Below are 14,543 nucleotides of genomic sequence, written 5' to 3' on the forward strand. Positions count from 1 at the left end.
CTCACAGACTTCCATCAACAATTGGAAGTCAGACAACTACAGCTACAAAATCAGGTCAGGAAATATAAAATGGCATTTGACACAAAGAGAGAACACTTATTATGCAAGTGGCTTGAGGTGTTTTGTAATATAGTAAGAACTTAATAAAAGAAGGGGAACAAAAAGACTTTGATGTAAATTATTTGCAGTCAAACATAATATTATTTATACTTGCTCGGTGATTTATAGCTTCGGACTTGACTGTGTGTGTATGTGTGTGTGTGTGTGGGTGTATGTATATATATATATATATACATAAAATGTATATTTATTTATATATATATATATATATATATATATATATATATATATATATATATATATATATATATATATATATATATATATATATATATATATATATGTATATATATATATATATAATTTGCCCTTGAAATCTTATATCACAATGCTGTCCCTTATTAGTGATGGTTAAGTTTCATGTGCAAGAAAGTACATCTCCAGGATAAACTAATATGCACTTAAGTGTTTAAGCTGAAATGATGAACATGATTAAAACCATAATAGATAAACACTTTTATCAGGATTACAATGATTAGAAAATTTGTCAATTTTGTTTATTTCATTTTTAACCCCAACTTAAGCGTTTTGAAAACAAAAATAAGCACAAACACCGGAGAATATCCAATTTCAATATATGGTAAATTCAACAGCTTGGCAGAGTAAAGTCCATGTGTACGTTATAGTGGTGAGGGGGCGTGGCCGAGAGCCGTGGGAACGGAATGAGGCTGCCGCGTAAATGGATGCACCTGTGCTGTGCACCGGCCTCGGATCCCACAGAAGGAGCTCTGGACTGTAAGAGGAGGAACGATGGCAGAGGAAGCCGAGAGAGGACCGGGCCAGGAAATATTGTTTTACGTTTGCTTTCAGTTTAAGGGCAGTCTCCGTGAGGAGCTGACTTCCGTTTGTTTTGGTTTAGACGGCAGTCTCCATGAGGAGCTGTTATTAATAAATTAATAAATAATTTAAACCTGCGTCGGTTCTCTGCCTCCTTCTTCCCGGCGGCCAAAGGGCCGTGAACTTTATTGCAGTTTCTTTTTTTTTTCAGGTTTAAATTATTTATTAATAACTTAACCAAAACAAACGGACGGCAGCTCCTCACAGAGACTGCCGTTAAACTGAAAGCAAAAGTAAAACAATATGCCCAGGCCCGGTCCTCTCTCGGCTTCCTCTGCCATCATTCCTCCTCTTATAGTCCAAAGCTCCTTCCGTGGGATCCGAGGCCGGTGTGCAGCACAGGTGCATCCACGTACGTGGCGGCCTCATTCCATTTCCACGGCTCTAGGCCATGCCTCCCCAGCACAATTAATGTGCCTGAAATTTTCTGTACCCTTTGTGGTTGATATGCTGCTTAGAGTGAGAAAGTGCCCAACGGGCTGTGGACAGTGAGAGAGCACCTCGACAGGCTGGGTAAAGTGAGAGAGCACCTCAATGAGCATAGAAGAATGAGAGATCACCCAGACGGGCTGAGGTAAACAGGAGAAAGACACCCAATGGACTGAGGTGAAAGAGCGCCCTAGTGGGCTCATGTGAGTGCGCCCTGACAAGCAAAAGTAAGCAGGAGAGAGAGCCCCAATTGGCTGAGGAGAGAGAGCACCTCGACAAGCTTAGAAGAGTGTCTTGACAGGTTGAGGAGAACAGGAAAGGGATCCCTGACCGGCTGAGGAGAGCATTAATGAGATCCCCAACAGGCTTAGAAAGAGCATCTCGATGGGCTGAGATGAGGTGAGGGAGAACCCCAACAGACTGAGGTGAGCAGGAGAGAGCACCCAGATGGACTGGGGTGAACAAAAGTGAGATTGTGCCTCAGAAGGCTGAGGTGAGCAAGAGAGAGAGCACGTCAATGGCCTGAGGTGAGAGTGTGCCCCAACAGGTTGAGCTGATGGGCTGAGGTGACGTGAGCAGGAGAGAGAGCCATGGTAGGCTGTGGAAAGAGAGTGCCCTGAAGGGTAGAGGTGAGCAGGAGATAAAGTTCCAACGGGTTGAGGTGAGCAGGAGAGAGAGCCCGATGGGCTGAGGTGAGCAGGAGAAAGAACCTTGATAAGCTGAGAAGAGAGAGCACCCTGAAGGATTGAGGTGAGCAGGAGAAAAAGTCATAACTCGCTGAGCTGAGCAGGAGAAACAGCATCCCGATGAGGTGAGGTGAGAGAGCAGCCTAACAGACTGAGGTGAGCAGTAGAGAGCACCCTGATGGGCTGAGTGAACAAGAGAGAGATTGTGCCTCCGAAGGCTGAGGTAAGCGAGAGAGCTAAGGCAGCCTTCGTGGTGAGAAGAAACAAAGCCCCGGCAGTCTGTCAACGAAGGCCCGACAGATGAAACCCCAGTGAGACATTGCAAGATTACGAGGCAAGATAGAGCCCCAGTGGACTGTTAGGTGGGAAAAAAACCCCAGTGAGTTTACATCATATAAATCCCATGAAATTTACAGATTGTTGGGATTTACTACAGTTCATGTCTAGCTGGTTGGAAAATTTCTTTGGAGTAGACTAATTTATCCTAATTCAGGGGATGAAAATTTAGCTGTTGCTACCTGAGGCAGTGTCTACCCCAAAAATAAAATGAATTTAAGATACCAATAGGCCAAAATAGGCCAAGTAACACAAAGTGCTACAAGTTCCAACTGGACCAACACCAGTAGCTGCAAGGATAAAATATAGGATGATCATTGTCACAGTGTAGATTTAAAGACACTGTGACTGACAAACACACGTCACATTGCCATCATACATAAAATACATACTTATAAACATGGATCTTTGTTGTGTTAACTGTTTTGTGCATGTGTGTGTGTTTGTGTAATGTGTATAGGTTGTTTTATTGTCAAGATTAGCATTGTGTTGATGTAAAAATCTCACTTTCATGTCAAACAATAGCCCATATCATCTTCCCATTCACACTGAAATAACCACAGACACATTTTCTTTTAAACATCATTTATTAACCAACCATAGAAAGATTACATACACTTACCAGTTTCTATTTCTCAGCACCAAACCTTGTTTAATATTAACATAAATATTGTTGGCAAACCAACGAATAGGTGCATTACTGCCACCTACTGATCTGGAGTGTGGATTTTGCATAATTGAAGTAGAAAAAAAACACTTATTTATAAACTAAACAACTATATAATAATAATAATAATAATAAATTAAAAAAACTAAATTCTATGCATTGTTCCTATATTTCCCAAACATTTCATTAACATTTCTTGAATTCTTGATTGTCTAAGCCCTTAATTTGTCTTAATTTCCTTGCAAGACTTTCAAAGAAATTACCTCACTCACCTTCCAGCTACCCTAGTTTTTGTATTAACTGAAACCTCTCTCTTTCATAAGTAGGGCATTCTAAAATTATATGATTAACTGTTTTTAACTCTCCGCATTTATCACACTTCCCTGATTCATGCTTTCTCTTTTTCATACAGGCTGTAATTTAATGATGTATGACCAATCTTTAGTCTTGTAATGATGACATCTTTCTTTCTATATCCGTATATTTTTCTCTCATTTCCAACAAATTCCTGAATCTGGTATAGATTTCTTCCTTTAGTTTCCAACTGTTGCCATTTCTTATATATTTCATCTGCAATCATTCTTTTAAATTCTGTTTTACTTAAGGCTAATTTAATTTCTATTTGCAAATTATTTAAAGCTTTTTTTGCTAGCAAACCAGCTTCCTCATTCCCATCTACACTCACATGTACCGGCAGCCAGAGAAATGAAACCATTATTCTTAACTGTCTAAGTATGAATAAACTTTGTAAAATTTCAAATACTAAATCTTGTCTAGCTTCAGATTTGGTACTTTGAAAGGTATTTATTGCAGCCATTGAGTCTGTACAAATTACTGCTTGTTCTGGTTGAACTTCTTCAATCCATTGTAGTGCTATAATAATGGTTTTAGTTCTTCCACCCTTTGGCTCCTTCGACCCATCTGTAAAAATCTGTAATACAGAATAATAATGTTGTTGCAAATATTCTTGAGCTATTAAATTAGTTCTATTAATAATTATCTCCTTGTTTTGAATTCTTTCGTGAATTTGCAGATCTACTAATGGCATAGGAAACAACTATGGGGGAATTGTTGGTATAACAACAGAGGGAGCAATTTCCAGATCTTTCCATTCTAAACTGTTTTTTCTTTTCTTACTACCCAACCAAAACTATTCACATCTTTTTACTCATACTCCCAGCAATCCTTTAAAAGACGTTTAACTGGATGTATTTCAAGATGTCATTTAAATCCTATCCAATATCTCATTCTCAGCTGTGACATTGAATGTTCTTATGGCATCTCCCCCATTTTAACTTAATGATGCCACTGGAAAAGATCTGAAAGCACCACAACATATTCTCAGAGCTTGATTTTGTATGACATCCATCTTTTTAAGCAATGTTTTATTAGTAAACTTTAAACCATACACCCGTAATCAATATTTGACCTTATCACAGCATTATAAATTGTTTTTAATGCTATGCTACTGGCTCTCCACTCAACTCCAGCCAAACACCTTAAAACATTTTTTCATTTTTTTATTTTTTACATTTTTAAATTATTTGTTTTAGCCGAGTTCCATAAATTTTGATGTTTAATACTGGATTGCTTTTCTTTTTCGAAAAGCATATTACTTGCGTTTTTGCAACAGAAAACCGAAAACCCCATTTATAAGCCCAACTCTCAACTTAATTCACTAATATTTGCATTTTGTTTTCTACAAATGTAACATTTCTTCCCCTTTTCCATAACACACCATCATCCGTATATAATGATTTTCCTATTTCTGATTCAATATTTTGAAAGATGTCGTTTATTATTAGGTTGAACAGAATTGGGCTACTCACACGTCTCTGGGGTGTACCATTCTCAATTGAAAGAATCTTAGAGAGTGCAATCCGTACTCTTACTTGAATCGTTCCACCAAATAAAAAACTCCACAACAAATCATAGGCTTTTTCCACATCGAAAAACATTCCCACAAGTACCTCTTTCCCAATTCGAGCCTTTCGAATTTCATTTACAAACACAAGATTGAGTCCATTGTTTTTCTCCTTTTTCTGAATCCACTTTGACATGCTGAAAAAATCTTTCTACTTTCTATCACAAAAACTAATCTACCCATAACCATCCGTTCCATAATTTTGCATAAATTTGATGTCAATCTGCTGGCAAACTTCCTTTCACCCAAATTTTGTTAAACAAAATCAAAATGGTATTAAAAGATACATCTGACAGGTGTTTAATCATCTCATAACATATGTCATCTTTTCCTGGAGAGGTATGTTTAACCCCTGATAGAGCTCTTTTTAACTCATATCATGAATCTAACACACTTCCTGATGTATTCTTCTTTTCATAAATGTGAGATTTTTCCCTTATTTTCTGTTCGTAGATTTTTCTCATATCATATAAATATGAAATATTTATTACTATGAATTTTTGCAAATGATTCCACCAACATTTCTGCTTTATTATTGTTATTAACTTCTATTTTTCCATTATTAACTAAAACTGGAATGTTATTATTTTTTTTAATTCCTCCCATCGTTCTGATCATATTCCAAACTTCATTAATTTCAATTTCTTCCCCTATTCTATTACAGAATTCTCTCCAGTAAAGTCTTTTTGCTCTTCTTATTTCTCTCCTAACTATTGCCTGAGCTTTCTTACAATTAATAAAATCATTGAACAATACAGATCTCCTGGCTTTCTTAATTGCTTTATTTCTCTCCCTAACTGCATTACTACATTCTTTATTCTACTAAGGAACTGCTTTTTTATTGTTTACATTTTTCATTTTGCCAATCACTTTCACTACTGTATTTCTTAATACTTCACTTATTTTCTCACTTAACTCTTTTATACTATCATTGTCACTGACCATTTCCAACATTTTATCATGACACACATCTTTAAAAAGTTCCCAGTTAGCATCATTAAATTTCCATCTAAAATTCTCTCTATCGATGTATTGAGGATTTCCACTCCAATTTTACACCATATTGAATAGTGATCGCTTCCCAAGGTACTGTGATTATGTATTTTCCACTCACATTTCCTAGATAATTCTCCTGTCACAAGGGTAATATCTAAACAGATTCACGTCCATGAGACAAATCAACTCTTGTGTAACACCCGTTATTCATACATGATTGTCCCCTATCTAACATTTCTTCCACAATCAGTCCATTACTGTCTGATTTATCACTCCCCCATAAAGTATTATGGGCATTGAAATCACCACACCATACTACTTTCTGACTAATTTTACCTCTTATGACTTCTAATTTCTCTTTACATAATTTTTCACATGGATTGTAAAAATTAATGACCTTAATACTACAACACCCTTCCCAAACATCTATTGAAACCACCTCCTGATCCACCATCACCTCAACATTCCTATACCTTACACCTTGATTTAAAAAAGTAGCAACTCCTCCTCCATTACCTTGTTTTCTATCCTTCCGAATAACCATATATCCATGTAGAGCAAAATCTAATTGTTGTTTAAGCCATGTTTTTTAAACACATGTAATATCTGGTTCATTTTCTAAATTGGAAATTACTTTTTTAAATTCTTGCCCATTAGCTATTAAGCTTGTCTCATTCCACTGTAATATTAACAACACTATTAAGGGCCACCACATACTTACAGAGAGGACAAAATCTGCATCTTTAATTTCTCATTTATCAAATCCACTGAGATACCCTCAATCTCTAGATACTTTTCTGCTGCTTTAATTATTATTCTGATTCTCTCAATCCGACTTTCAGTCTGTGCTGAACAGTTAACTACTTCATCCATAAAAGTAATAAATGCAACATTGCTCTTGATCTCAAATTTCTCTTTTTTAATTTCTTTATCCATTTCTGACTTCTGTTGAATTTTTGCTTTTGTCATTTCCCCACTCTTTCCAACTTTTTTAAGGCCTCTGAGTATGACATTCCTTCTTGAATTCTAACATTTTGTACTTGAGCCACATGCTTCCTGACTTTGCATCCTCCATATCCCGCACTGTGCTCTCCTCCACAGTTACAACATTTGGGACTAACTCCTTGACCACATTTACCATACTCATGCTCTCCTCCGCATTTAGCACATTTCTGCTTCCCTCTGCATACTGCTGCCACATGTCCAAACTTTTGGCATGTATAACATCTTAAAGGAGGAGGTACATAAAGCCTCACAGAATAACTCATAAATCCCAAATATACTTTACTTTGCAGTTTGTCTTCATTAAAGTGAATCATGACGGAAAGACTATCTCCCCTTTCACCATTTCTGGTGCATTTAAGTCTTTTCACATCAATAGCCGTGGCACCAGTAAGGCCTCTTTTGATCTTTTTGACTGTAACATCGGTAGGGATGCCAGTGAATAATCCTTTAACCCATTTCTTTGCTTCTTGTACAGTACAAGTCACTTTTTGCCCCATGATTGATTTAATTTTTACAGCCTTTTTGTTGTCTGCAATCCTTACATTATTTTAGCAGCCTGCTGTCTCTCAACTTATTAACACTTTCTACCAATCCTATCTCTTCCTTGATTGTTTTAGACATCTTCAGCGTATTAATGAAGCTAAAGGAAGCAGAATCGAGTTTCATTACTACCTTAAATTCCATCTTTCCTTCTTCTTGTCAGATGCATTTCATTCTCACTATCAGTCTCAGATGTATTACTCCAGCTTCTGTTTCTTTTCTGATTTTTCACTATAATCCATTCATTTTTCGAATTTCCCCATTCATCCGAGTTTGACATTTCTTTTTCCATTTCCATGTAATCTAAGCTACCTCCTACCATGCACTCTCCAATCACAGATCAGCTGTGGCCAAAAAACCCCAAACCTGTTCACATTTCAAACAAAGACATTTATACAGTCTTTTCCTGCCTTCACTGCAGTGCTGCCATCTTGGATGACATCATCAGGGTTACGACCCCCTGGTCAGTGATTAAAATCACTGTTTTGTTGTTTAAATTTGTATTAGTTATTTGTTGTGTTGTATTTTGAGTTTTGTATGCATATTCATTTACTTGCATTAGTTTATACTTTTGTCTACATGTTAACCTACAACCAAAAAAATGGTTTAACCCATGGGCAGGGCCAATAATATAAAATGGCCCCAGACCTTCACTCTGGGTGGGTAGTTGTATGAGAAGGTTGTATTGTGTGAGAGATTGGTTAACAGATTTTGTTCAGGTCATAGCTTTGATTTAGCTAAACAATATATCCTGTAAAATATTTTGTAAATATTGTATAGTTTATATTTATTTATTGTTATTTTGTCACTTTCACCTTTTGCTGGATTTTTTCTTAACTTTGTGTAAAATAAATCACTCTTCACTTTTACCAGCGGCTTCTGTGACACTTTTTGCCTTCATCCGCCTGGTCAATCGTAACAATCATTACATGAAATTGCAATTAAGGTCTGAAATTTAAAATAGATCCAGAGAGACTTGCATGTTAGGATGACCATGTGCATATCAGCTTAAGTAATTGTAACTGCACATAAGCTATGATTATGGAAGGAATCAAAGGCCTACTAAATGTTCATGTATGACATAATAATCATGGTCACTATATGTCTGTATTAGGCCAATGCATTATAATAAAAGGCCAACTTATCCAGCATATGTTTTATGCAGCGGATGCCCTTCCAGCTGCAACCCATCACTGGGAAACATCCACACACTCATTCACACACATGGCCTGCACTAAGGACAATTTAGCTTACCCAGTTCACCTGTACCACATGTTTTTGGACTTGTGGGGGAAACCTAAGCACCCAAAAGAAACCCACATGAATACGGGAGAACATGCAAACTCCACACAAAAACGCCAACTGACCCAGCCAGGGCTTGGACCAGCGACTTATTTCCTAAGAGGTGACTGTGCTACCCACTGCGCCAGTGTGACTGGGTTTCCCAATATTGGGTTTCGGCTGGACAGGCATCTGCAGCATAAAAAAATTGCTAGAATAGCTGGCGGTTTATTCCACTGTGGTGATCCCTGATAAAGGACTAAGCCTAAGGAAAATGAATAAATGTTAATTTATTACATTAACACCAAGCATCTGTGGTCTCCCAGTTGTTTACATGATGCACATTTTAGCATTAACTGATTTATTATGACAAAAAATGCCTCCAAATTGTTATATTGTCTTTCACCAGGTAGTAAAATTGGACAAACTTGCTGATTAATAATCAAATAATTTTCCATGCAAAGTATTTGGGGCATTTAAAAGTTGATCTGTGACATTCTTCTGAACCTTCAATTTAAGATGCCCTTCAAATGAGCTTGATGATCTGGCAGTCAGTTTCTCTATTTCAGGACTGTCTACTTGACATTGCCCTTCAGCTGCATTTGTGGAGCTGGATTTCACCGCTGGAGTCATTTGCTTTCTTTGGACTTCATTGGGTTTGACCCAGTACTCGACTCTTGACTTTGAGTCTGCCGTTGGCCAGGATCTCGTCTCCTTCTCTCTTGACCCCAGTCTGCCCGACTCTTGTCTCGTTTGCTGTTTCAGATGTTACCTGTTGACTCCTTTCTGACACCCGGGTTTCAGACTGCTTTTTCTCTCCAGTCTTTAGCTGCAGCTCATAATCATTACTGACAGTGATTTTTAATGAATGAATATCTCCCATTTCACTGTTCCTGGGTTCTTCTTTTGGATTCATGATCATTTTATTTGTAGAACTTTAGTAGAAGCCATTTTTTAAAAGAATTTAGGCTCTTATGAGTCAGCGTTGAACTATGGAGCTGAATAATGACACTGTTGTCTGTAGAGCTGCTAAAAGCTAAATGGAATCATATTAATCAATTGTATCCTTATTCAGCTGAACATAACCAAAACTGAAGTGATTTTAAGAGAATAATGAAATAGTTGTCTTTTTTTTTTTTTAGAGTTGCTTATTGTTGAAAACCTTTTCCTTAACTGAGGAACTTTGCAATATTTCCGAAAGGGGTCTGGTTTCAGACTTGGTGCAGTTGCAAGCTGAACTATGCAATGATTTTTAATGCACACAACCCCACTCCTCACTTGTGGCCTCACTAGCTCAGTTGAGTGCATTGTGTCTGACACTGTGTTACAATCCTTGATGGCAATTTGTCTAGGGTATTATAAGGAGTAACATAAAGATGACCAAAGTATAAACTGATGTTGAAGAATGGCAAAAGAAAACACCAAACAACAAATTAGCACCGTAAAAGATTTATTGCTCCCACATTATTTACAATATTTACAAACAATAAGATAAAGTTAAAAAGAACCAAGACAAATAGGAGAGGGAACTGAAGTTTGCGCATGGAAATCAAAGAAATAAATATAACAAAATCTGAGATATGCAGTCCCAGATTGCAAATCAAAGTCTGCATCAAGGTACTATTGATATTTCCAGTCATTAAACTCAACATTGAACTAACTTAATATAAAAATAATGACACAACTGACTTCTGAAAAGATTTTTCCTTTTTATATTCTGCTCACTAAAGCTGCAAAAATAGACGTGTGATCTGCTAGCATAATATTGTGACTGAAAAATTATTTAATATTCTAACATTTCAAACACTGTTTGTTTATCTGATCTGATATGAACAATAAACAAACTGTGCTGTTCATCATGTATGACCTGAAAATGTGCCTGTGAATTCAAAGTGAAAAAAGGTAAAAACATTTTAGTGTGCAGTGTGTACACTTAAAAAAAAATAATAGAATCACATAACAATTAAAGTGATTTCAGATCAAAGCTCTTAGTAATTATTGATGATGCTAGGTCTGCAGGGCCACCAACAGTGACAAATCTGTTAGTTAATAAAGTAAACCAAGCTGATTACTGTTAAATGCATACAAATATTTTAGAGAATGTAACTTGCACTGATGCTCCTTAGTGATTCTTGAGCTTTTTGTTGATAGCCATTGCTATATACAGAAATGTTAAATCTAAAAGCCCCTGACTGGATATTTCCGCTTTAAAATTAGAAATTCAGGTGAATTAATAGCAAAACCATTTTGTTAAATATTTTTATGTTTATAAAAGGGGAAATAAATGCCAAACATAAAATTAATATTATTAGTAGTAGTATTAATACTATTAGTGTTATTGATTTAACTGAACTGAACTTAAACACTAAAACCTGAACCACACTGTTCCAGTTACTATGACCATTTATGTTAAGCTGCTTTGACACAATCTACATTGTAAAAGCGCTATACAAATAAAGCTGAATTGAAATTGAATTGACTTAGTAATGCTCAAAAAATAAAAATAAAACATACAGATTAGATCAATATTTTAACAATAAAATAAATGATATACTTTCCCATCCGTTCCGTTCCTGTACTTAAGCAACTTTGTATTTTTTTTTTTCTCACTAGTTTCTGTATAAGACTGACATCTAGTGGGCATTTTAAAAAGATGAAGAAGAAGCTGAAATTACAGCGTTAAATGAAGAGAAATGGATGAAGCCATTAAAGCTGAAACAGTTTGTCAAGATCTTCGGAAGGTTTCTTTATTGTTGTTTAAAATATGATTTTGTTGTTAGAAGCTTTGACAAGTAATCAGAAAGGGTCTCATCATATTAAAAGTTCTGAGAATAGATCTTCAGAATGTTACTGTTAAAAACTATAGTGGAAACTATAAAAAAAAAAAACATTTTAAAAATTACAGTAAACTACCTTTTTTTATTAATGCACAGTGTTTATACACCAATGTTTTCAAGTACCAATATCTACACAATGTACCTTTCTTACACAGATAAAGATTCTCCAGTAATATCTGGATGAAGACTTAGATTTACAAGCTGAGACTGCACATCTCAGACTGCAATGTAAGTCAATGCACTCAATGGAGGTAGTGACGTCACTGAGAGGAGTAGGATTTAGGGTCTGCATTAAAAGCATAGCATGCAGCTGCAAACAGTCTGCATTAAGTGTAACTGATAGTGAGAAAGTCAGATAACGTGAACCAATGGTCACCACAATCTGCTGGCAACAAGCCGATGATAAATAAAAAATTCTCTATCATTCACAACTACAAAACACCATGGCACGACACTAATGTAATGCAATAAACATTGTTTATCAACAATAGATGTAACAAAAACTGTAATGTACATAACTGATGAGAAAAAAAAAAAAGAGCAATAGTAATGTCTAAAAAAATAAAACAAAAATAGGTGTGTTGTGTAGGGAATTGTGGGAACGTAGATTACAGTTATAAACCACATATATTAAAAAAACGTACTGTTAACCAAATAAGAGTAAAAATTTGCCATTAAAATCATGGCTATTTTTACAGTGAGTATTAATTACAGACATGGTATCAACAGAAAAATATGAGAGCCTACCATTTTCCTCAATGTAGACAAACCTTTACTCCAATCCTACTGTAGGTTAAAACAAAAACAAAACAAAAAAACACCTAACTAAAGGCTGATGTTCTTGCTGAACCTGGTAATGTGACATTATTGTGACATCTGTACTGGAAGAAAACACAAAGCTGTCAAGTCTTGTGTGGGATCTTATTGTCAAACTCATTTCGAGCAGGATCAGAAGTTTTGCTCAGGAAAGCGACACACAGTGACTGATGCCACACCAAATGATAACAACAAGAGAGGAATTGAGAGGTTTACTCCCATACTGAATAACAGTGTTTGCCTACTCTGAGCAGTGGATAAGCATACAAACCATGAAACTGTATCAACTGCAGCAGAAGCTATGGTGAAACATGAATGCAACACTGAAAGGAGGCAGTCTGAGGTAAAACAGAAGGTCTGACTCTGAGATCAGGAAAATGTTACAGCAAGTCAAAATTCAATCAAGCGAGACAAAAATATCCAACAGGAGTAACTGTGGATGCAAAAGAAAGCTGTCTGAAAGGGATGTCAGGGTGCCAATCAAAATAAAAATAGAGCTTCCCAACTCACTGCAGAATTAATTATGCACATCAACTCCTGTTTCCACCAAAACTCAGGTTATCAGGGTTATACACAGCCAGGCTGCTATGGCCAAACCTTTGGTCACCAGTGAAAATACCAAACATTGGTTTCAGTGGAGCTAGCAGCGAAAACTTGGGCTGTGGAAAATGTGTGATGTTCTCTGATGAGTCCACCTTCACTGTGGTTTAGGCTGCAATAGCATGGCATTCCCTAGACCCTTGTGCTAGATGGGCACATCATTGCCAAAAACAACCGAATGATTCAGAAGGTCCATGTGCACCCTATGGTTCAAGTATTGTATCCTGAAGGCGATGCCATGTCTCTGGATGATAATGCAGCAATACACACAGCAAGACAGGTGACAGAGTATTTTGATGAACATGAAAGTAAAGCTGAACATCTATGGCCTGCAAAGCCACCAGATCTAAATATTATTGAGCCACTTTGGGGTGTTTTCAGAGGAGTGAGGTGGGAAATGCTTTCCTCCACCACCATTACATAGTGATTGGCAAACTAAATAATTGGTAATTTTGAAAAGCAAAGCTTTTACTGCAGTATTAAGTTTACTAAAATGCTTAAAGTAGGCTACTGAGAGAGTGATATTACAAATCAAAATTACTTACTAAATTCACTACACAAGTATCTATGAGATATTCCTCAACTAAAATGTCTTACATCAACGTTTAAATATCAAAAGGGCACCTATAATGCAAAATCATCTCTTGGAAGCCGTTTAGACAGAACTGTGTGAAGTGTGTCCACTGTCACATTGAAGTGACGTAAACACAAGTCTCTGCCAGCGATTTTGAGGCCTACGCAACATGACGTAGGAGTGCACTATGCAATTCTTAATTGATATAATCATCACAGCTGCAAGATGTCAGTAAATGTGCATTTCTGTGTGACTCAATGTTTAAGAAAAACTTGAATAAACTTCACCACAAACACATCAAAAAAAACTTATTTGGTATTTTTGACTAAAAAGCTGTATTTTAACTCAGTCTGTTATAGACTGCTGTTCCTCTTTAACGCAGTAAAAGCGTACACGCATATTGAAATATGAAATAGTGGGCGGAGAGAACCAATTCAATTGTATTTGAAGTCACAGGCTGCAAAAAACAGCTACTATCCTCAGACACCAAAATTGGCCTCTACTGCATTCTATAACAAATAATGCTGAAACTTTACAGGCAAGTTCTGGTGGCAACAAAGGCTTATCTTGCATCTCGTAAAAGCGGTAAAATAGATGCCCTTTAACTGATTTTTTTATGATAACATTCTGAAGTTATCACCAACCCAATTTGTGCAGCATCATGTCATCATTATGAAGCGTAGGTTCATGCGAGTAGGAAAAATAAAATATGGCTGCAACAAAACTTAGGGGAAAATTTAAGAGGCATGAATACATGTACAAGTACAGTGACTTGTTTACTGAATTAAGTGAAGTCCAACGACTTCAATAATTGACACAATTGTACAGCAGGTTTAAGAAAACATCTTGACTGTTTTAAATAAAAAAATTTAAAATATTTTCCATGAACACACTC

The sequence above is a fragment of the Danio rerio genome, chromosome 19 (assembly GCF_052040795.2).
Source record: "Danio rerio strain M-AB ecotype USA chromosome 19, GRCz13ab, whole genome shotgun sequence".
NCBI lineage: Eukaryota > Metazoa > Chordata > Actinopteri > Cypriniformes > Danionidae > Danio > Danio rerio.